The 25,143-nt window shown below is 44.4% G+C and overlaps 1 protein-coding gene across 4 annotated transcripts in view; it reads right to left on the bottom strand.

Annotated features, from left to right (window-relative positions):
• The window catches only part of ELOVL6 (ELOVL fatty acid elongase 6), a 69,483-nt gene that overhangs the window by 29,196 nt on the left and 15,144 nt on the right, over window positions 1-25,143 (bottom strand). Inside the window, exon 2 of one of the 4 annotated variants that reach the window (XM_040555370.1) lies at window positions 21,832-21,968. The exons of 2 other annotated variants lie outside the window; for them this stretch is intronic. The gene's annotated coding sequence lies outside the window, so the exon portion shown is untranslated. Of the gene's footprint in view, window positions 1-1,964; window positions 2,342-21,831; window positions 21,969-25,143 lie in introns of those variants that run through there. One more of the 4 variants, XM_040555371.1, reaches the window with a different exon arrangement.

Here is a 25,143-nt window from a genome sequence, read left to right as displayed (position 1 = left end):
TGTGCTGCAGGGTAGACATAAAGACAAGACTGCCAAATCCTCCACATTTTCCTGGCATTTCTGTTTCTCACAGTTGTCTCCCACCTTCCTACATTTTCAGACTTCGGGGACTAAGTACTATCTATACTGAATACAACTCCATGTTTTGCAGTTGAAGGTGCCAGCTTGTTCCCCAAAAGGGAGGCAGGGGAATTTTCTAGAGAAGCTGTAGGATGCTCTGCTCGGTCTGGGGATCACTGCAAAAAGGGGAACGCAGATTTTGGAACTACAGGCTGAAAATGTGAGGGATGCTTCTCGCACCCAGGGGCACACAGACGGAGGACTTGGGCTGCCCACACTGCACAGAGCCTCGGTCATGTCTTCCAAAAATCCCACAGCTGGGACAGGCAGTATTGTCATCATCGGGGCCACAGGCCACCGTGTCTGATTCTCCCTTTACAGTGAACACTGAAGAGAGGTTTTGTGTTTTATTGCATCCTGACGGACAGAGATTTGTGCACTGATGTGCTTTTTAGAAGCTCAAATCCTTCATTAGAAGGGCAATGGAGACAGGAAAGAAGAAAAGGAAAAGAAACCTAATTGAGAAGAGGGCGGCAGAAGAAGATGATTTATGAAATACTGTACGTATTAAAAATACCACAGCATTCAAAAATGACAGACCAAGGCCTTGCGTCGAGCATTGTGCACAGCAGCACGAGCCATCCTGGCACCTCTGACACGAAGTGAGATAGCCCTGAATATTGCCGTGCCTCTGACGAGGGGCTGCAGCCCAGCTGCACTGTTGTCATTTATTTATCCTGAAAATAGCAGCCTGAGTCATTATCGTAGCGTTCTCTGATGCTAATGAGTAAACTGACATAGATATATACTATAAAATACAATATTTCCAAAGCATTTTCTTTAATGGTTAAGGAAAAACCTTGTAAGAACACTCAAAGGACAACCTTTGCTGATCTTTTAACATAATGATCTATAACATAACACAGGATTATCCCCATAACAGCATTCAGCAGGGGCACAGTAAAGTGAAGCAGTGTTATCCACCTCTATTTACCTTCTATAGGTTTTTAGAAACATTTTTTATCAAGACATATGTACTTTGCACCGGCAGAGCTCATTCTTAAATTCATTACCACTTCTGCATCATAGGCTGTTAAGGGAGCACAACAGGTAAAAAAAAAAACAAAAAACACTGCAGTTGCCAGAGCAGAGTGCTTCTGGCAAGGAAACAGGCAATTTCAGGCTTCTGATGTTTTTCTTTTGACATTCTTCATCAGCATTTCATTTGCATTTGTAAAATAATAGATTTTACTAAAAAAAAAAGGATAAGAAAAATGCAGGATGCTTTGTAAGATGACAGATAGGATGCTTTTCTTACCCGTTTCTCACAGCTTTCAACAAAAAACAATTACAACCAACCGTGTTTATTACTGAAACTCCAAACTTGAGAGCCTAATTGCAGTGCTTCAGCCGAAACCAGTGTAAACCACACAGCACATCCACGTCTGCAGTCCACCAGCAGCGCCTGGTAGCCTTGGCAAAGCTGCTTTCTCTCTGATGCTTGTTTAAATATCACACCTTCTGTATGTACAAAAAAATGGTGTGAAAACGCTTCACAGTCTCTCGGGCTGTCTACTTCAGAAACGCTGTCAAAACAAACCTCTCTCTCCCTCTTCCTAAATTCAACTCTGACAGAACAGCACAAAGAGATGCAACGTGTGGATGTGTCAGATCTGTGTATGGAAACACAACCCATGCTCCTGGGCTTGATTTGCACTTCTGCCCTCGCTTCCTATCGACCATGCCAGCCCTCATAATGGAGCAAGTGGGGAATGTAGAAGAGGAAGACCAGTCCAATAGGCACACGCCAAGGTGGTCTGATTTACTCCCACAGCTAAACTTCCTTTGACGTTTATATTTAGAGCAGCACGGACGACAGTCAGACACACGGGTAGGTGACTCACCGATGATGCTCTTTGACGTAACAGGCTATGAGAGTGAACAGGGACGCATCTCAGCATGATCAGCTGGTCCCCTGATCTCCAAAACCTGCCTCTCAAGGAGCACGTGGGCCTTCTGCCTCCTTGTGACGGGCCCTGCTGGGCTGTGCTCCCCCTGCGGCTGGGGCAGCTCCCCAGGCACCCCCTCTGTCAGCAGCAAAAGGAAGGGGAGTTGGGGAACAAAGCCTGGGCAGGGGCTGTTATTCTCCCACAGCTGCCTTCCCACTGGGGTCCTGTGCCCATTGCCGTATCAGCATGGTCATGAGAGAAAATTATGCCTCAAATGGAAAGCACTTCAGAAAACAATTCCCCAAACAGGGTTTTGAAACCAGACAGTTTTAAAACTGTGGGTTTGGAAAAGTTTGTTATCACTGAAGGCAAAGCAGCTTAATCTCTGGCTCTGTCCCAGATTTCCTCCACTTCTACACTGTTTTGAATGGGGACCCACCTGGTGGAGATGGTGGGTGATGGTGGTCACCTGTGTGCTTTTACCTAGCACAGAAACGGAATAGAAACTACCCAGCAATAGAAATTAATGCAGAGACCTGTGGTTACCAGAGGTAGTAGCAGCAGAGTGTCCTGTTGGGCCCACCGTGGGTTTCTCCAGGCTTTGCCTGGGCTTTCAGGCAATTGCTGAAGCGATGGCAGAGAGCAGGGACACTAATGTCGGTCACAGGCACTGCAGCTCTGATGAAAAGCTACAGTACTTTCACTCCTAATTTCGTCAATGTAATTTTAACTCTGCCCTCTACAGTAAAAACCTGGAGCTAGTACACAAACTCAACTACAAGTGAACTCGGGGACTACTAACCTACATCTCTCCCAGTTAAAGCCACGCTGTACACAGGTCTCACCTGGAAGCAGTTAAGGATGATGCACGCGGAGGTATGTCATAGAGACACGGCCTGAAAATAACAAGATTTCCATATTGCCTTACTCATTTGATCTTTTTATCTGATCAAATGAATCAATGGCTATGATATTTAATACATTTATACTTTAAGTAGTACATCAACGTAAGGCCTTCAGATGCAGGAAGACCCCTTAAGCAAGTCATGAAGGTTATTTGTATAGGCAACTGCTGCTTGAGTCACCACTCTGGGGGCAGATATTTATTTATTTAACAGGACCCAACGCAACACTAGAAATAACGCATCAGCAAGAATACTTTACTAACACTACCTTTGCCCCTGCATCCGCAGGAATGCCTGTGCACCGCAGTGGGGTCAGGTCTCGCTATCTTTGCAAATGCAATAGTTGTGGATATAGCAACTGTTGGATCTCAAAAGATACTGAAAAAAAGAAAAAAGTAGTTCAAAATGAAACAGGAAAAATGAGGTGATTGCAAGCAAGCAGCGTGTTGTTTTTCTGTCTGTCCTAAAAGACATTCCAGCAAACGTTGCTCCCTTCCAGCCTTCTGCAACACTACCTCAAAATGATGTTGCTACAACTGCCGGTGGATTGCACAACACAAACAAACAAAAAACGTTTTGATTTTCCTGAGAGGGTTCCCAGCCAGAAGAGACGTGCAAGATTCTCCTCTGGAGCAGTGTGTAACCGTAGAAACAGGGCAGCCACGAGTCCTGTACAAATAAGCCCTTATATCTCTGGCTCGATGACCACCTTTGGACAGGATCACTTCATAACTCTTTCAGTGCTGGCAAAATTTAAATTGTCCTCGAGGAAGCCAAACTGAGGGGATGCCTGAAAAGCACAGAAAAATAGAATATACACTCTCCAGCCTACTCCTCCCCATCTGAAGACCTAGACCCAGAGAGAGGGATCTGAGCAAGCCAGAGATGCTATTTTGTGGCCTAGGTCTGATTAAAAGGGGATATTGGTACCAGTGACATCCCAGCAATGGAGCTGCAGAGTAAAGTGTCTTGCTTTCAAACCTTGTAAATACTTATTGACCCGTGGGGGAGGCGGGAGAGTAAAAAAAAGTACAAAAAAAGTACATTTTGGGCTGAGAAAGAAATGAAGGAATATTTTCCATTATCTATCAGTGAAGAAAAATCAGGTCACCTGGAGAACATCTACCTGCTCTGAGCAGTCCTGCAGTACCTTTTGATGCATGATGTCAAGGACTGCTTGATGTATCTAATAAAATCTCAGGATATCTGACCTTCGTCTACTGCTGAGAGATCAAGGACAAAGGACACTGATGGAGAAGGTGCAGACCTAACTCTTGACTGACAGGAAACTAGCAAAGACCAGAAAAAACGGTGCAATCTTGCCAAAATCTTTTCAGCCACCTCTCTAAAACACAGAACGCTTCCTAATAGTTTTTCCTCCTCTTTACCAACTGGGTAGCAGGTCGGAGAAAACATAAGGGTGTTTCAGCAGTGCTCAAAACTTGCAACAGAGAGAAGTTTGGAGTAGCCACGAGGCAGGTTTACACGTCACTGCCTCCTTACGACACCACGGGCTGCCACTGGTGCCACACATCCACCAGCAGGGAACGCATTAGAGGGCTAAGTAATCATTACTGAGTGACATTTTCATGAACTAAACTCCACCGCTACTTATGTAAGAATTTCACGCTTTTTATTCCCAGTGGAGGCTTCTGTCCCCGGAGTAATACATTAACAAATTTCCTAGTACTTTCAGTCCATCACCATTCCCATGTCACTGGCCATGACCTGTAGCTTCCCCGTTAAATCCAGAATCAGCCTACTTGAGATCAGTAAAATCAGTACCTTTAAAACAAGCCGTTGAAAAGATAAAGGAAGGGGGAAGCTGGTCTGAACCCAGATAAGCTTAGTTGAGAAGTAAATGTAAAACACCCTGACAAATACTGCCAATGGAAAACCAGAAGAAGTAATTTTCTCATTATGGTCACAGCTCTCAGGACCCAATTTAGATGAAATGCAAGTGTCAGGATGACATTGTCAAAACCTGTGGTGGAAATGGCGATGGGGCAGGGACATGACAAACGCCATGCAATCCCCAGCACCCCTTCCTCAATTAACCCCATAGCCAGGCTGTTTTCCAGGCTTTTACTGCAAACATCCTATTTGCAGTCCTGAGCCAGCCTGCAACGATAGGCATAAAGCAGCAGGAGTGGCACAAGGCAGTACAAAGTACACGTTATTAATATGGCTTATCTATATCCTGTCAGCAATATGGTTATGACGGCTTGTTCTGGCTTTCCACCCCTGCCTAAAACTTCACGCTTGGCGCAGGCACCTCATTAGAGGTGATGGGACCTGCCAGCTCTGCCCAGCCAAAGAGCTTGCGTCTTTCCTTTTGCTTCCACCCTCAAGGGCTCGGCTGTTCCCTGCCCTTAGTCACCACCTCACCTAATTAGACGGGATGCTAAACTGCTTAGCAGTATTTCACTTTCCATCGCAGCATAAAGAACCCAGGTTACTAGAGGATTAGCAAGTGTAACGTTAAAGTGTTATGTACACATGAAGAGGCGCACATCCTGGTCAGAGAAGACCTGTTAAAACGGGATGTGCCCAAAGGAGAGAACGCGTGGATGTGAACCTGGGCTAGGATGGAAGTGGCTGCACACACAATATTCTAAGAAGGAAAAAGGGCCTGGCCAGGAGGGAGCAGTAATTGACATTCAGCTCCTCAGGGCACACGGACAAATGAACGAAAGGAAGGAAATAAAACTGTTTTTAAACAATTTAAACATAACAGTCAGAATTTAATGACCATGGTCATTAAGGCGAAAAAAAACCACAACAATTACCGTAAATGATAGAAAAACCTGTTAGCATGTCAGTGATACCACTTCAGATTTTTTAAAACAAAAAGTGGTCTCCCAAGAAGGTAGGGAAATTAAATAAATGATCCGACCTTTGTGTTTTCCCAAAGGTCACATAACCAAAATTTGTTTTACATCTCCAAACATATTCCTTTTGCAATCCCTTTTGTTAATCGGATAGTCCACCATCGATTCCCTCTGTAACTGTTGGGTTTTTCTCAAACTTCCCTCCGAGGCAGGTTTGCTAACTTATGGCTGGTCTTTAAAGAGGTGAAAAAAAAAAAAAAAAAAAAAAAAAAAAAAGAAATCTGTTCTAGTAAAGAGCCAGGGTACTCCTAAATTAATGTTTATGTCACAAAGAGGGTATAGCACAATGCCCCTTTGTTCTCATTGTAGCCTTACCCTGTTCTTTCACATGGCTTTTACAAGAGCACCAGCAAACCGGTGCCTCTTGCCTCCAGAGGCCGGGTGCTCTGGTTCTGTGCACGTGTGCTCCGTACACATTAACAGCAGCGTGCTTTTCAAGTTTCTCTCCTTGGGAAAGGCAAATGCTGTCTCTGAGGGTGGCAATGATCAATGCAACTGCATGCCTGCCACAAGCGCCCAGAGAAAAATGTGCAGCAATGTGTATTCAACAAGTTTTTCCACTTCCCTGACACCCTAGAGCAGTTTGCTAATGCTTACTGCTTTCCTTTCTATTTCATTCCCTTCACCGGTAGCCTGCTTTGAGATTAACAGGTCTAAGAGCAGTATAAATGCAGAGCAGAGAGTTTCACAATTACTCTATGTTCGCACCAAGATTTCACTACAACATGTTTTCCGAAAGGCAGCCAGTCTCAAACGCAAACCGCCAAGGGGAAAGGTTTTATTCCCACTCTAAGAGCCCGTGACAGTGACTACCTTTCCTTCCCATCGCAGTTTTTATTTTGTCCATTTATTTTAATTTGCCTGGCTTCTGGATCAACAACAACTGACAAACATAGATGGGTGTCCCTGCGCCTCACGGCTACCCCTGGAAATGCAAAAGCTGCTTCTCGCTAGCCAGCATCGCCGATGTGGCTGGCCATGCAGAGGGAGGTGTGGAAGAGAAAGGCCTCTTAGCACAAAACGTTCAGGTGGCTGAGCTTCTCCTCCACACTTCTGAAGAGTGCCGGGCGCACGCTGCGGCCTCCACTTCCAATCCCGCCCCACCCCGGTAGCTTTTGCCCTACATAAAACAAGGGTGTTACGTGGCCACCAGCCAGGCAATGGATGACTTTGACTCCAGTCACAGCTGTACCAGCTCTTGCTACTTAAACCCATGTTTCCTACTCCTTTGGAGGCGTATTTAAATAGTGTGCCGGTATACGCCACGCTCCCCATAGCACTGTGACACGCTGCTAACTCCTCCACAGTGCTCTTGTTTGCTTGGATGGCAGGAAGGATAAGTCCCACTTTGTCTTCCCACTCGCTCCTGTTAAACACTACCTATAGTACTGATAGTAACCAAATAATACTGATGATAATACAACCGGTAATGCACCAAGTGATCCTGTTAAATAATAAAGAAAATCGATTCACTAACCAAATAGGTAAGCATGCTACAATCCGGCCCTAGGTAGTAGATTCAACCAACTAGATTCAACCAACCAATGCTAACTTTGCATTCAAAGGAAGACTGCAAACTTCTGTTTTTTTTGTTGTTTTGTTTTTTTTTTTTGAGTAAAACTATATTCAAATGATTTGGCTAAATTTGGAGCTCACACAGTGGGCTAGGCTTAAACCCTTCTGAGAAGGCTCAAGAATTGTTTCTGTCAGCACTGCTAAAATCTGCAGATGACAGGAGGTGTCAGTCAGTGAGAGCCAGGAGCTCCCAGGGACCAAGGAATTTCTACCTTAATTAATAACATAAACAGCCAGCAATGATGGGCCTATCTGAATTTCGTGACTGTAATTATCCAGTGGAGAAAATATTCTCAGGCAGCTGCTTCTCTTTCCCACCATGGTATACAGAGACATTTTAAACCATTTTAGGGGTGGCATACGTCCTGCAGCCAAAATGAGAATGTCTAACTGAAAGGTGCCAGAATACAGGCTTGATGTCCCAAGAGATGCTGGCATAATTTATCCTTGTATGCTGGCCCATTCTGGGCAGCGTGAACTCTCCTGGAAACTCTCCTCTGTCCAGGGCTCCCCAAACCCAAGGGGACTGCGTTGGAGACAGCCCTAGGAAACACACACACCGTGTCGTGGCTGTGAGTCAGGTCAGCCAGCTACAGAGCAAAGGCAGGGCCTTTTCTTCTCTCTAGTCAATGCCAGACTTGTTTAACTAGGCTCTCCTTGGCGAATTGGCTTTTACAATTAACAAATGAAAAGGAAACATGCTTCCCTGCATTAAAAAAAAAAACAAACCACAGCTGCCTTACACAAGTCATTTCCATTTCTAAGACTGGAAAAAGGCTTTGCTGCCTCTGCTTAAATACGGTGTTATTTTTCAGCCTTGGTTAATTTGGGAGGGAGCGGGGGGAGAGAGTGAGTGTTTTACATGATTGAGGATTTTTGCATTCATATTAAATGATAAACTAACAAAGCAGCAGCGAGACAGTCTCTAGCACGCAGGCTGGGACAAAGCTATCACGACAAACACAACGGGTGGCTGATCTGAAGGACTACCCCGACCCTCACCATGCACGAAATGCATAGGCTTTAAATAAAAATAAATAAATAAATAAGGATCCCTCGATGCCTTAGGTAGGCTCTCGCAACATGTCCCTGCAACATGTCTATTAGCAAAGCCTGGCAGGTTGAGCTCGCTCCCGTGCAAGGGGAAGGTGAGGAAGGCGAGGAAAGCGTGCATTCCCTGGCACCAGCACAAACCCGCAGACACCAGCCAGGACTGCCTGTAGGCTGGAAGGCGATTCCCAGCCATAGGGACACCTGAGCTCACGGAGACTCTGCTTTCTAAGTGCTAAAGTGTTTGCCTGCATCAAAGATGGGTCTTGGGAAGCTTGTGAAAAAGGTTATGGACCAGCCGCGGGGCTGCGGGACCCTGCAGGTCACTTACCCAATGCTGCTGGTCCAGGGCCTGGGCCTGCAAGCGAGTCTCATGTCCAGGATGACTGTGCTGAAAACGGTCTCTGGGAGAGCAGACCAGGAGAGGAAAGGCTCCCTGGTGCATGGGATGGTAGTGAAGTTTCACCTCTCTCCTGTCACAGGCCCCAAAGCACACAAACCCAGCAGCTTTACTTTGCAAACGTTTCTCCTTCGCCTTCTGGCAGTTCCTTCACTGCCGAGCGAGCTGTGCCAATGCAAACCCCCCACCAGGCTGCAGGGTTGGGACTTGCTGAGCAAGATCACAGCACCACAGAGCCATCGAGGCCGGAAAAGGCCCTCCAGATCACCCAGTCCAACCGTCAACCTGACCTACTGAGTCCCGTTACTAAACTGTGTCCCCTAGCACCACGTCCACACATTTCTTAAACACCTCCAGGGATGGGGTATGCCATTTCCCTGGGCAGCCCGCTCCAGCGCTTGACCATCCTCTCCACGAAGAAATTCTTCCCGATATCTGCTCTAAACCTCTCCTGGTGCCACCTGAGACAATTTCCTCTCCTCCTATCACTTGTCACCTGAGAGAAGAGCCTGACACCAAACTCAGTTCGGCCTGCCACCAGCTAGGGGTCTGCACAGATAAATACAGCCAAACACAAATAAAGTTAGAGCCACGTTCCTGTGGGTCTGACTCATAAAAGCAGCACGTTCTTTCTGTGGGGCTGTGCCTCCCTCTCCCTGCTGGTTCATGTCCCTTGGTGGCACAGCGAAGCACTGGGGTTTGCCCAGGAGCAGCCTCCCCACGCCGCCCCGAGCTAAGGGCGACTTTGCTCAGTGCTCCGCATCAGCTTAGTTGCACAAATGCAGTGTTGAAACGTCTCGCTTGGGAAACCTGCCTGAGCTGTGCCCGTGCCTGGATTCCTCGGCTTTTATTTTCTTTCACTGAAACGCTTTGCTGCATCAGTGCACTGACTTGGCTGACAACACCGTGTTTCTGGTAACGAAATAATAAACTATTTGCTAGCTCGTTGCAAGTAAATATGTCATTTGTAATTAGAGCAGGTGTTCGGTTTTTGTCTCGGTTTGCATCAGCGGTTATGCACTGCCGCAGAACATGGCCAGAGCAAAGAGTTCAGGGTTTGGTCCTACACTGTGTGTGCAGAGCGGAGCGAGAAGGGAGCCTGGCTATTACGGACATTACAGACATCCATCTTTAACAGCCTGAGCTGGGCTGGAAGTCTTGGCAACCACAAGTTTTGACCACTCAATGCCGACAAGTCTTTGGCCATCTCGCTTCCCAAGGGACCTCACAGAGGACAGTACTGCCCTGATGGCGCATGGCAACCTCGGTCACCTCCACAGTGGCCATCAAGAGGAGCAGAGGGGAACAAGCAGTGTTGCTCTGTCACTCTGGGTCGGGTCAGCCCAGGTCAGCGCCAAGATGCTGAGGAGAAACCTGCACTGCCCAGGCAGTGGGGCTGCCAAGCCGTTGTCCGTTCCCATAAATTCACGCATAGAAAAAGCACACTCCGTGCTTTTGCAGAGTCCTCCATCTGTGACAGTAAATACATCGAGAAAAAATTGCAGTAGCATAGGTTGCTGCAACTTATTGGGTGGGGAAAGTGGGAACAACCCTTGCTCAGGGCATAAAGATCTATTTCTACAGCTGGGAAATACAGCTCGGCAGCTCCAAGCCAAACCTAAATGCTGCAGGCAAAGCAGCTCTGCTGCCTATCAAATAACAAACAAATGTGTATCCTGTCTTCTTTATCTGCATAGGCCAAGTGGGAAATAACAGAGTGAGGAGGCCAAAGGCTGCCAAAACACATGGTGAAACCGCAGAGAAGCTGGTAGTTCACACCCTTCTCCTATTGCCAGAGAAGTGCTTAGGTCTGGTCCAGCACTCAGGGGCATTAATGGAAAATTCCCTTCCAGTTCAGAGCACTTCAGGAAAGCTGCGTGTTAGCTGGTGGATGTTGCTTTTGTCGTTTGCCACACCTAACTCAGACAGCAAAACTCGATAGCTTTAACAATGTGACTTGATTTCCTGCTCCCCCAGGTCTCTCTCCTAGTACCTCTCCTTGATTAAACAACCCTTCCTAAGGGATTAACTTGCAGTGATCTCTCTTTCTCTGTGACCTCTTCATGGGCAGACATCAGCTGAAAACATCTGTTCCCCTTCCCTGAGGTTCCTTGAAATCTCTCTTTATATGTTCAATATTGTTCTTTGCTGATTTGGTTGGCGAGACTGCCCTTCCCTGTGTGGATGTGTTCACTGTATCTACTATCGCTTATTAAGTGAAAAAGAAACATTTGAAAAAGTTGTCCCTCATCTAAAAATTCCTTTTTGCAAGAGTCAGTTAAACAAAGGTGTCTCAAGAGGTGAACTAAGCATCTGACCACATTCCGGCTTTGGTAACCTGGAGGAGTCAATGCAAGCCATTCACAAACGGTATTCTCATGACAGTCATTATCAGGGAGAAAGAAGGGGTATGACTGCTGCTTGCCTTCCTGCTCGCTGGAAATCATGCTGCATCACTCCCACTGCCTGCACACAGGTGGTGTCCACAAGTCCTGCCTACAGCTCCAGATGAGCTGAAGAGACCCAAGGCTGCTAAGAAATGTTCCAAGTGAAGCAAGAGCAAGGTGCTCTCTACTAAGGAAAAACAAACAACAGTAACAACAACAAAATATTGTCTCTTTCTATTCATTTTTGGCCTGTCCAATCCAGCTGAACCTGTTACAGTGCGTTTCACTGGCAGTGGTACAAGACCATATTTGCACTGGTGCCAGGTTTCCGGTGTTGTGAATATGCATTGAGCAACTCCTCCATTACAGTTAGTCTAGCACAGGTTTATCTTGCAACAAGGCTCTAGAGGATGTCTGAAGATGCAGAACTTACTGGGAGCAAAGATGACTGAGCTTCATCTTTGGTTTCCAACAATAGCTCATTGGATATAGTATGCACGTTACATAACGTATGTACCACCTCATTAACTTCACTGTAGGTCTCTTGAAGTATCTCAGTTGAGTTGCCCAGATGTACAATAAATACATGATGAGACTTTCAACATCTGCCTAGTCTTCTTAAACTTGGGAGACGTAGTCTCCTGCAACATGTCTGTAACAAAAATGTGTTTGGCTAGAGCCTGTTGACAACACAAAAACAGCAGACAGCAAAGCCAAGGGGGAAATCTGCTTTTTCCCCTAACTTCTCACACCTGTGCAGAATTCTAAGCCAGCATCATAAGACACATGAAGACATTTAAATCTGGACAGATTTACAGCCATAACTAGCAGTTACTTTTACTGTATACTCATACACACGTACTGTACGCTCATATGGAGTACTTTTCCTAACAACAGTGGGTTGTTTGCAAATGCAGCTGACTTCATGCCATAATTACTTTACAAACTGGTTCATCTACCTTAAATACCTGTGTAACCTTACCTTGTTACTGCTCACACTCTTTAATGTTTTTTTTTGCCTACCTGCAGAAAGGACAGTGCATTTGGAGAGACAGGAGACAGTGATACAAACATAGAGCTGGCCACATTCCCATCTTTGCTTTTGAGTTCCTTCTGTGGGAGAATGCTGTCCAGTGGCAAGAATTAGCAGAAGCTGATTTATGGCTTCTTCCCCCTTCTCTCTGTCATCTTTTACTTGCTTACTCCAGGAAACAGATAAACATAACTGACTCGATCTGTAAAGCAAATAATTTCTCACAGGGTCTAGGATCATAAATACAGTGACCTCTGATGATCCTTAGCTAAGAACTGTTTCTTTGAGGTAAATTCAGCCAAACCTCAGCCTCTAAGTGCAAGGGAACAACTTAATGGCTTGGAATTGTTTTCATACCGCTTTCACCCTCCACTTAGTCCCGGGCCTCACATGGAGCTGCTCTCCCAACTACCTGCACACACACATGGAGGGACAGGCCATCTCCCTGATCCCACTGAACACTTCTTGGACCATAACTGACCACGCAATGCAGATGACTTTGTTTTCCATTCTTACAGGCGGCAGGCACCTCCCTGTGTGTGCCTCCACCACTGCCCGTGGAGTGCATGCAGGTTCAGGAAGACACGGAAAAGGAGGAGACCTCGCATTACATGATGACAGCAACAGTAAACAGCGGTCCTTGTGGTGGCACTGGGACCAGACCTGATCTGACGTGCTATACTGGGTATGGGAGTAATGTGGTGGACACGTTCACACGCTCTCAGCAAGCCGGAGTCACTGCAGCGTTGGGCTGTGGGATTAGCACTCAGGAAACTTGAGCTGCTCCATCGTAAGCTTCCTGTGATCTTGAGCAAAGAAAATCTAACCATGTCCTCAGACATAATCAGATGTCATAATCCCATGGAAGCAACTTGAATAAATACCTGTTGGGCTCTGGTCAGATCTCTGCAATATATCAATGTCTCATTTCTACATATCTGGACTAGTTCTGGTGCTGGGTTGAGTTTGATTTTATCCAGGTCAATGACAACCCTGTCCCCCAGCCTTTTTTATCTTGCTGCCTTTCCAGTGTCTGAGGTAGGAGATAAGGCACAAAGTATCACCCAAGACCCTCTTCCCCTACTCAAACACACTTCTGATTATTCATTTCACTAATTGATTGCATTAGGGAACTGCAGCATCAAGCACATCACATTTAGGACACATCTGCATTCTCCCTTTTAATACCTCTTCATGATTTGCCATGTATTTCTCTCATTTAGAGGCAGAATAACATTTCCTAATGCAGACTGAATTTATTCCGAAGCACAGAAGTCAGTTGCCTTTACTACTGACAGATGCACTTCAATGTAATTAGTTTCATGACTATTAATGAAATAACTCATTTGACCTTTTGCCACTAAAATGTTAATGAGTAAGACCAGAGAGAGGTTTTGTAATGGGATATAGATCCTTTTACCTCCACAGCTTGTTAGTTCAGATCTGGCCCATGTCCACAGTGACCAAAGGTCGTTATTACCTGAAGACTATTTGATAATCTGCATGAGACGAGTTGGTAGCATTAAGCCCATGTTCAGCCAGGAACAGTCCTACAATTTGCTCTCAGCAGAAAAGCAAATCAGAGAAAGGTCACTGTAGTGTGCTACTTTTATATAGCTGTGGTCAGAAAAAATTCAGTCCTTACAACTGTTTACCCAGAACCTTTCACCAGCAATGAATTCAACGAAGGCAGAAGAGAAATAATCTGAACTGAAAAAGCTTGTGGATTTTTTGTGCAAGATACAATTAGCCTCTCTGACTCACTGCTGCAGATTGTTTCCTTTTAGCATGCTCCTAAATAAAAACTGGAAAATAACTTACAGAGTCACAGAATGGTTTGGGTTGGAAGGGACCTTAAAGATTATCTAATTTGAACTCCCCTGCCATGGGCAGGGACACCTCCCACCAGACCAAGTTCCCAAGGCCCCATCTGGCCTGACTTTGAACACTTCCAGGGATGGGGCATCCACAGCTTCTCTGGGCAACCTCTTCCAGTGCCTCACCACCCTCATAGTCAAGAATTTCTTCCTGAGATCTAATCTAAATCCACGTTCTTTTAGTTTAAAGCTATTCCCCCTTATCCTGTCACTCCACTCCATGACAGAGTCCCTCCCCAGCTTTCCTGTAGGCACTGGAAGGCCGCTATAAGGTCTTCCTGGATAAACAGTGAAACTCATAAAAGATCATGCTTGATGTTTCTAAGTTTTAGCCAGTCACTCATTAGGTTCAAACAGTTAAGAGGCAAAATGTGTTATTCCTATGCTCCTGGTATATTGTTCACTGTCACCACTAAAGCAAACCAAAAGGTTACACGGGGTGTTCAATAGTGGCCAGCACATACTGCATCCACAGGCTTTCAAAAAATGATGTTTTTCTGTTCGGGTAGTGATACAAGTTACCCCATAAATAAGTACATCCCAAAAGGAACAAATTCACCCTGACGGCAGATGGGTGTAAGCCTTGAGAATGACCACTACCTCCTCACAGACTCGCAGCAAAATGATTTGCTCAAGGACTTACAGAACTGGGACACGTTCCATTTTCCTGGGGAGCTTTAGGTAGGGTACGCACAACATAATAATACAAACAGAGCTCCTAGCACTATACCCAGGCTGGAAACCCTTCTCTTAGGACCCTACATGGTCTTGACCCAGGTTATGTGTCTCACTAACGGTATGATACCTCCAGCACCATATTCCCTTGCATTGCCAGCTCACGGCTGCCTCTATATGGACTCAAAATGTGGCCATGTAATGAACCCTGAACAAGTCCCGAAGCACTGATTTTCAGGCAGATGAGGAATATTGTCATTTTGCTGATTAGAACCCAAATGCAGTTCCCTAGCTTACCTTTCCCTTATCTTTCCCTTTCTGTCTGTAGGCTCCTAAGAATATACTTTTACTAGGACTGGATTATCTTCTAAAAGAGATCACTGGCGAGAGATCTCACAAATCCTCACCATTCATCTCAGCCATGGAAAATGAAATGAAAACTGCCGAATGTCACCTCAAGCCTGAACGGATTTGACACTATGACAGAAGTGCTCTTCCAAATGTAGTTATGACCTACAGTCTTCGAATGCCTGTGTGTGCAGATGGAAGATAAATGAAATGCTTGTAAGGGACTGGTATTCCATGAATTTTTTAAAATAATGATCAAGACTTAGGTTTCAGTTTTGCACTTTCTTTCTTTTCCCCAAAAAAGTCACGTTATATAAGACAGCTATTTTTTTTCTTTGAAGGAGAGTCACAGCTTAGATAAAAATCAGTCACTGATCTAACTGGGCACTGTCATTTATTTACAAATGCATACGTGTATGCCTGTGATTGGGGTTTCCTTAGCAATATACAATACCTCAAAGAGCCAAGAAGAATTTATTGAGCAGAATTATCTTAGGTTTCACAGGGGGCAGGGACCGTACACGCCTGCATTTTTCAGATGCCAACATCCCCGTAGCGAGTCTGGTTTTTAGAGTGGAGCTGCTCTACACCTTTTGCAACCAGGTTCTTATAAAGTGTATCTTTGTAGGAACCCACTGGGGAGGTATAACCACTAGTCACTTTCAAAACATTGAGACAGCAGTAGGGTTAATGTCTCACTCCATGCACCTTTCAAAGGCAGACCTTCACATTACATCCAGCAGCCTTAACTCCAGCTTTTTGTCCATTCAGAAGCAGTATTTTCCTTCCATTTCCAGCTTTCCTACAAATGGGTGAGCCTTACACGTAAGAGCCAAAGAAACAACTCACTATTTCATTAAGAAACCTCCACACCCCACACCAATGTGCACAACTGCACTTTTCCCCACATTATTGTTGGATAACGCCCGTGCTCCTTGGATAAACTCCTGGTTGCGCTGAGCCTGGGACTGGCTGGCTCTGGGAAAGCCCTCGATACTACTAAAGGCTCAAACCAGAAACCCCACCACTAGGTACTGCATCGTGGTGGCAGGCTAGTCCTTATAGCCAGGAAGCCACACTGCCAGCCAGTGTTGTCTTTTTTAAGCACAACCGCATTCAAATGGTTTGTTTGTCAACTTTAATACTTAATCCAAATAGCCTGCACACATACTGATATTACCAGCCAAGGGTATCAGAAGGATTACCTCGACGGAGTAAAACTCTATTTGTCTTAATTCAGAGACTCGGCAGGAAAAAGCGCTGCTTCAATCGCACTGCTTGAATGCTATGCTTTGATTCTCCAGAAACGGGCCGTTTTATTTGGTATTCATAATTTCCTCAAAGAGCAAGCTATGGCACTATTTTCCTATTGACAGATTTTTTTTTTGTTTGCGGTGATAATTCCGTTATTTTTAGTGTTTGGGCTTCATCTAAAGTGGGATCTTCTGCACTTCACGGTGACGTTCCTGAAATAACTTTGAAGAAGAAATAATGAGCCTCCCATTACTTTACAGGTTCTCTAATACAACGTAAGCAGCTTTACAAGGCTTAGCTAGTCTCTGCTGACCTAACTGCACATTTCACTCCTACAATAAACTAAAATAAACAGGCTGCTTCCAAAACAATCTGCTAATTAACATAGCGATTTTGGTTTTCCTTATTAAAAAAAAAATCCTAGCCTTTCAAAAAGTCAAAGTCAGACTTATCAAATAACAGTGGATCAGATTATAAGAAACCTCTCATGTTGAGAGCGACAGCCTTCATCTTAAGCAGCATATCAATGTTGTGCTAAGGTTGTGCGTTGGTTGCTTTATTTTTAATATCCAATAATTCAGGGTGTTTTTTTTCTTCGCCTCCGATTCGTTTTGTGAAGAGCAGACACTGTGTTCAAATCCCCGCTGGCTGCTGTGCTTGACTGCTCGCCAATCAGCACGACGGTGTTTATACAGGATGTGTCTGCTACTGCGTCCCCGCGTCCCCGCAGAGAGCATCAGGTCGCTGGCGGCTGGATCTGAGAACCAGCAGAGCCTGCTCGAGCTGAGCCGGACCCTGGCAATGTCTCGCACACGAGAGGCAGCCTGCTGTCGCCTGCCTGCCATAAACTTGCCTGTGTTTGCTCCAGAAGAGGCCAACAACCGTCTTTTTATTAACAGACATATTTAGGAGAGATAAGCTCGTGGAATTTACTATCCAGACTATCAACGTCTATGGCACTGTGCAAAAGGGAAAGAGGCAAGGCTTTAATGCCTCCACGCTGTGTATATATTGATATTGGGAACTATTTGGAGGAAAGGGCATTTAACTGGAAACGAAAAGACAATTTTCTCAACCTCCGTTCATCACTCCCATAACGGCAGGCAGTATTCAGACGTGATGCCCCCAGCCCAGCTCCTAAAGGAATCAGCAAAAATGCCTTTAAATTGGTACAATTAAACTTCTGAACTGGTGCCTTGTTGGAAAACAAAACAAAACAGGCAACGCTTAATTCAGCTCAGCCTATCAGGCAGAAAACTGCATGTTGATGGAAACTGACTTCACAGTGGTTTAGTCATTTTCTTTTCAAGGAGTTAGTTTAGCTGAAAATGTGGTTTGTGAAGCCCCGGTGGCAGCCCTGAGGAGCAGTATTTGACCAAAAGCATGCCATTCTTTGGCTTTGCCCACTTTGCCACCCATAACCAAAGCACACGGCCACAGTATTTTTCAGTTTCTCCTTCTCAGAGCTTCACCTTCTGGCTGATTCATTCAGGCAAAGGTTGAAGTGAACTAGCCTGACAATGCAATGGGAACCGCAAGGCAATGGTATCTGCAAGCATTGCTTCACTCACAGCAAGTAATAAAACTGTGCAGGTATCAGACTAAACAAACACTTGAGCTGCTCCCATGAACTACGGTGAGTTAGAGCAAAGGAAGAGATGCGGATGGAATCCAGCAGCTGCTTACATGGAATTGAGCCTCACCTCCCTGTGTGCCACCATCAGCACCCATAACACATGAAATGAAAAGCTGTGTATAGCAGGTAGATTACTGTATTTTTTTAACCTAGTTTCATTCAAAAAAAATCCAGAAACACACTGTTAGAGGCTTCTAGGTAGGCGTTTGTAAGAGTACATGCTTTTTGTAAAGATCTGACCCTCTTGAGAAGAGCTGACAGGAAATACTGCTGAAAAGGGCAAAATCTTCCAAGGTGCCCCATTTTTTTCCACTGCTCTCACTACTCACCATTCCACACTTCTACTAAACTGGCTGGTGTGCATTTATATTGGAATCATCAGGATTTTACTAGGACTGAGTTACTTCGGGTTCAAATTCAAACCAGCCTAAGGGCCAGCGGGGACCACAATCTAATCTGACTTTCTGAACATCGCAAGTCCTTAGATTTAATCCAGTAACTCCTACACTGAGACCAAGAAGTTAGGCTTGGCTAAGGCGTATCTTCCAGGCAGACATCTGCTCTTGAGAGGAAGAAATCCAGCAACAGGAATGCACCAATTCCCCTAATAATTTGCTCCAATGCATAACCACACTCATCACTACTCACAAGTGCTGCGCACACTATTTTACTTCAGGCAGCGGCCCTTGCTCAGCATGCCTTTTCAAGGTAGAAGAGCTCTTACTGCTCAGTACTTTCTTTCCTTTCTGCTGCTGACGTGCTGATTTTGGGTAAAATCACTAGATAAATGCTTAATTTTTTTTTTCTCAGAGGGCATCCTCAGCAGTTCCTTTGCAGACTCTTTTACAACTTCTCCAATCTTCCCTTTCTGTGGAAAGAAAAACCTGACCTGCCTAAAATAGTATCATCCCCCCAAAAAGCTGTTTGAAATCACAGGACCTCCAAGAACTCCTTTATGTGTAATCGGAGACCATAAACGCAAGCTGGACCTGCTCGTTTTCTCTACTGGGCACTTCACCAAAGATGAAAAACATAAAGAAAAGCTGGGATTTCTTCCTTATTGGCTATAAAAAACAAAGACCAAAGCACTCACCAGCTCGGTGACACAACACAAACTGCAAAGTGGGTGACTACCCAAAATATTTCACAGGAGGACATTCTCAGCCCTTGGGAAGAAATATCAAAGAAGAAAAAAGATGGCAAAAATTAAAAGCACAGTATAAGCCCTTAACTCCTGCCTCATCAGAAGGAAAAAGCAAGGCCCAGAACAGTTCAAGCACCCTGCAGCTCAGCACGTTTACCACATCTTTTGTGTGTGCTTCTCAGGGTAAGACGAATCAAAGGAAATGCTGCGCAAACAACTTGCCACGCAACTTCAAGGTGAAATTTTAATTGCACAAAAATAAAGGCCTTTGGCTTTATCATTACAAAACCAATTTTACCTTCGTCCTCTTGCATGTTTGGATTTCTCTTGATTGTGCAAGTGAATACATCACCTGATTGTGCAAGATCTGGCAAGGTGACATTTATTCAGCAAATATATGTAAGAGACTGAACTTCTAAAATGTTAGATGCATAAATGTAATCATTTGCTTTCCTGTAATTATTTCAGGCTGTAATTTAAACACCATCCCTCCAATACAACTATGTATAAAAGATGAGTTCTCCACTGAGCACATAGATTTGAAAGGCATCCTTTCAAATAGCTATGGATATATTAGCTATTCAGTCTCATATGTCAATTGGATGTTCATAAAATGCTATTTAATTAAAATTTATAGGGCAGGAGCACAGTGGCACTTCACATGGGAATGTCTAAGCCCTACCACTATATCTTCACACATGTACATCAGTAATATTGAGAAGAATCATCTTGCAGAAAAGTGCACATAGCACCAGCCAAAGAAAAAAAAAAAAGACATGGATAATTAAGTTAGAATATGGTAGTTTTTGTTCTTTCCCTTTCTGTGGCTTCCAGAGCACACTTCGGCAGTATTTCCCCTACTGTGTTATTCTGTGTTATTTCATTTTTTCTCCATGTAAACTGTCACTCAGAAGTTTGCATTTATGTATCCATCCATACATCACAGCTATGTATGTTGAATAATTGAGATTATTCATCCAGAAGATATTAAGAAAACCTACAGCTTTTATTTGCAGATGCACAGAGGGACTTCAAGAACCTTCACTTTGAATCAACGCTACACACTTACGGAAAGAGGAGTTTTCTGGCTTGTGTATACGCAGTCACAAATTCTCCTCTCTGAGCTAACGCATCTCTGAGGCCAACTTAAAGTCCAATACAATTCTGAGATCTTCACCAGGGAAAATACTTACCGTTGGCATCTCAAGAAGAGTTTGATAGCATTTAACCCTGCCTCTTCTCTCTCTACTCCTCAGTCAATAAAATGGACATACCAAGCAGTTGCCAGAAGAAAGCCAAGCAAGACTGATGCCCAGCTGCTGCTCTGCTTTGGTTACTGCTATTAATTATCCACAAATTCCTTCCACTTTCAAGGGTTTATGGATGTCTTGATGTCCTGGTTTCATTTTGTTGCCCCTTATTAAAGTTTCAAAGACTTGCCTGCCTCAGGTGGTCTTTTCTTCTGATTTGGAGCTGTGTCGTTACCACTGCAGCACCGCAGCGAACAGGAGCCCCGAGGCGAGCAGAGCAGCTCCTCCCGCAGAGCTCGCAGGATGACACGTGGAGCTCTTCCTCTGTGCAACGCACACACCACATCCTGTGCCACCAAAGGACTGCGGTGGGCAGCAGGGGATCCCCAACCACCCTCTGCAACCACCTACAGCCTGCACAAGCCCTAACCATGCAGGTCCTGCTCTGGGGATGCCTGCAAGGAGGATGGTGCCAAGCCTGTGGTGTCCCACCTCCCTCCTGCGGCCGGCACCACCGGTGCAATCTCTCTGCAACTCCTCTTGCGTCACCACCTGAGACTGAATTCAGCCCTCAGTATTTTTAGATGGCAAACTGTGCCGAAACACCTTTCATTACGTGAGGCGGCTTGCCTGAATCAGCTCCAAGCAGGTGTGTGGGGGCACCACGCAAAGGTGATTAACACACCTCACACAACCAAGGCTGCAATTAAGGGGAAAATTCCCAAACGGCTCAACCCACAGTTTTGCACAGGAAATGCAATGGAAGTACAGCACCACATTTCTTCTCTAATTGTTTCCTGTTTACACGAAACCCAGCATTGAAGGGATCCAATCACAGCAAGCACCATAGTAGCTAAGCACTGCACTGGTTAATTATGTTTTGCGAAGAGAAGTTCAGGCCATGCTTCAAAGGCTGTCCTCTCCTCTTCCAAATTCTCTCTGTCCTTGACTAGAAGGAAGAGGCTTCAATACGCACCCCTTCCTATACTGACCCTTAGGCACACTTAGGTCAGTAGTCTTTATACTTGGGAAGACTTTTGAAGAGAGATCCAAAAAGACTAGACAGAAAACAGTAAATTTTTCCTGGCCTTGCTGAAAATAGCAGTCTCGAGTCCCTTGCAATAGAGCTAATTTTCTCAACTTATGAGATGTTGACCAGGTGGGTTTGGTGATTGTTCTTCCTCCTGGACTCATCCTCCGGTCTTCTTGCTTGTTTCTCAGCTATTTAATCTGCCTAAACTATGCTGGATTGAACTAACTTCAATAAAGAAATATGTAATCATTCTGACAACAATTAGAAACTGCAGAGCTAGCCAATCCATTCGTTATGATCTTATAAAACAAGTACAAAATTTGACGCTTGTGAAATGGAAACTGCCTCTAAAAACATCACAAACCTGTGTTTTTTCTCTCCCTAGGCAGGCACTGAAGCGCTGGGAAGAACAGATTGATCTCTCTGCAGTTCCGCAGGCTTTGGGAAAGGATGATCGGAGTCCACGTGACTTTACAGCTGGAGTTGTCCACCACTCTTGTACTGATAGATAGCAAAGAACAGCGTTATTGTAATTCTGTATTGGGCACTCCAGGCCCACTAATCTGGGCATGACAATTTGTTGTTGCTGAAGGATAGCTTGTGTAAATGCTGACATATGACTTTATCATCTGCTAAAAGGTTTCCGTTTAAATACAGAGCTAAGTCTGCCTCTATGCTCGATTCTTGTGCAAAGCATCCAGATTCCCACGCACCATGTGCTGAAGCTGCCATGCTCTCAGGGACTTGGCTATCTGATTTCACCTTATTCTGTCTATAGTAAAGCCTTCGCCTTGGGAAAGACTATTGCACCTATATTTGCTCTGTTATGCCTCTTGTATGGTTAGCTTTCACGGTCACATCTGTGGAGAGCAAAAGGAGAAGCACTAAATAAGGGCAGAAAGTGCTGGTGTCTCCAGTAAAATGATTATTTTATAACCAAAGAGTAATTGTATTGTCTACTGGTAGTAGAGACGGTACAACTATGTACACAGAACAACCTAAAGACAACTGTGATCTTTGGAGAGCTTTTTCTGCAAGGTGAGAACATTTCACATCTCATTAAAACCTGAAATGGTCTTGTGCTTTTTGCTTCTGGAAGTCTGTACTTTATGCTTCATTTCCTACTTATTTGACTTAGAACCTGGTCCTGACTTTTAAATCTACCTGCAGAAAAGCATGAAAGTGAAAAGCTTAAAACTTTGCTCGTACAATACAGCCCACATTGCTACAATGGCAGAGCTTTAAGAAATGTTTTAGTTCTCCCAAATTAACCTCTTATCAGATCTTGTGTGCTTACTCAAGCGACATCAAAAATGACTGTCGTAATGCATTGCTATAGAAGTTACAGAATTAAGTTACATAGAAAAGAGCAGAAAATGTAGTTGTTCTACCTTTCACTTGGAAAAAATAACCTTTTCAGGTTTGAAACCACCTCTGAATTCAGTGAAATGAACTTTTAAGAACTTCAAAATGCATGGTAAGCTGGGACGTGAGATGTAGCTCACACTTTTGGTGAGGAGTCCAAATACGTAGTTATTTACCTGGCTTGGGTTAGAAATATGATTACCGTTTAAGTACACTTAAATGTCTGCTGGGACAAGCTGTTTCACACGGCAGTTATGGAATGGTACAACTGGACACCTCTCTCCACAAAGCACTGGACACATTACAGAAATGTTTTTTGGTTTTGTTTACAAGCTAAACATCAAAAGCTGTATTAAGCTGAACAGATCATAACCTGATAAAGGCGATGAGCAAGCAATGAACATCATATGGATGCAAGAGTGGCAGCAGGTCCCGAATACTTCAGATTCAGTCAGATGGGTTTCATCATACACAATTTAGCTGCTGAATTTAACCAGTGAAAACGCTGCAGCCCATCATGAACTAATAAACTGCCAGGAGGAATCTGGAGGCGTACTGAATTATGGTTGACTAGTAGAAAAAGCAAATTGTGTCAATACTTGCAGAACTTGTTTAGTGCAACTTCCACAAAAAAAAACCTGTAAGGATTTGAAGGAAAATACCTCAGCTGGTGCTTCCACTGGGTGCAAAAGTATTTGTCGTGTTTGGGGAAGAGTCAATGGAGAAATCTGTCAGATGCAAGTAACAGCAACATGACTGCAATACATCAGCATCTCTTTAGACTCAAGCAAAGATTTGAACAAAGACTGGAAGGTATTTGCTCATAAATCAGTCAAATATGTAAACCCCAGGATTTGCACACATTACCTCCAGTTATTAGGCAATGAAAGCTAATCCAAGGAAGGTCAGCAGGCACTTAATGCCAATGTACTTTTAAGAAAACAAGACACCGAAAAGCCTGACAAAACATTTAGGAAAATCATAAGAGGATTACCTTTGTGAGAGAATCAAGCCTTGATACAGATTTGAATCTCTTGTCTTTTCAAGTTAGCATGCTCTTAGGGCTGTTCCTGGTACAGAAGAAAACTTGTCCTATGCCAGTCGTGGAAGCTTTGGCTCAGCCAAGTGTGGCAGGGCTGAGTTTGCTAACTCAAACACGGTAGCAGAAGCATAGCAGCCACACGTACACACATAAAAGGTTCTTCTGAACATGTTTCCAATACCAACCACTAAAGGTATCCCTCAAAAGAGATGAACAATCAAAAGGAAAATGCTCTCTGAAAGCTTAGCTACAGTGATACAGCAGTAATTCTCAATAACCCGGGAAATCATTACTAATTTTAACTTTAAAGTTGATACACTGACTCTATTTTTTTAATTGAAGCAGATGTATATGTAAAGTGTATTCAGTTTAAAAGCTGATTTAAAAGATCAAAATATCAGAATCCTGGAGTACCACCAAATCCGAGCTAGATTCATTCTTAATCACTGCAAATCGGGATGGAAACTCAACTACTAGTGGGCAGATTAAATTTCAGTGCAGTCCAGAAACTCTGGAACTTACAATTGAACTGCTGGAGTAGCAGGTTAATGCCAAAAGAAAAGATGTTCCAATAAACCAGAGAAAAGTAGAGGCCAGTAATTACTCCGTCGTGCTGTAACCAGCGGGATGTTTCTCCCTGGGAACCCGAAGAGGACTGGAATCACCCAGAGCTCGGTTTCATCTCAGCGAACGAGGCTGTACAGTCTTCTGGACAGCTTCTTAGGCTTCCTTGGCTGGCGTGCTGTTTTATGCCTCATTTGAACCAGCCCAAATCTGTTTCCCTCTCTCTCCCCATCAGGCTTCGTACGCTCACTAAGTGTCTGTGCCGGGCAGACACGTCCAGGCACCCTTCCCAAAGTCAGCCAGCGATGCTGCTTACAGCTACAACGTCAGGAAGCCTTGTGCATATGGTTTTAAACTGTAGTCCAAATGCCGAGCTGAACCCTACGTTGGCTAACGACAGCAGGAAGAAATTCATCCAAGTAGCTAGGAAATACAAGTGCTCTTTCAAAGAGCTGCCAAGTCTGAAGCTTTAGAAAGTATCAACATACCATGCAGGCCAGTAAATAGTACTGGATTAAACATGAATGCTAAAGGTCTATTAAAGTCATTAAAATTAACTTAACAGCTTAGACTTAATAACATCTAAATGCATTAAGATGTCTCTACATGCTTGTAAAATAAAAAAGCTGGAAAATCTGGCCTAAGATATAACTAATATATGGATGTTTCCCTGACTCTGCCCATAGCCCCAAGCATCTTCAAGAG

This window comes from Cygnus olor, chromosome 4 (genome assembly GCF_009769625.2).
Source record: "Cygnus olor isolate bCygOlo1 chromosome 4, bCygOlo1.pri.v2, whole genome shotgun sequence".
NCBI lineage: Eukaryota > Metazoa > Chordata > Aves > Anseriformes > Anatidae > Cygnus > Cygnus olor.
This window is presented reverse-complemented; position numbering and strand designations above follow the sequence as displayed.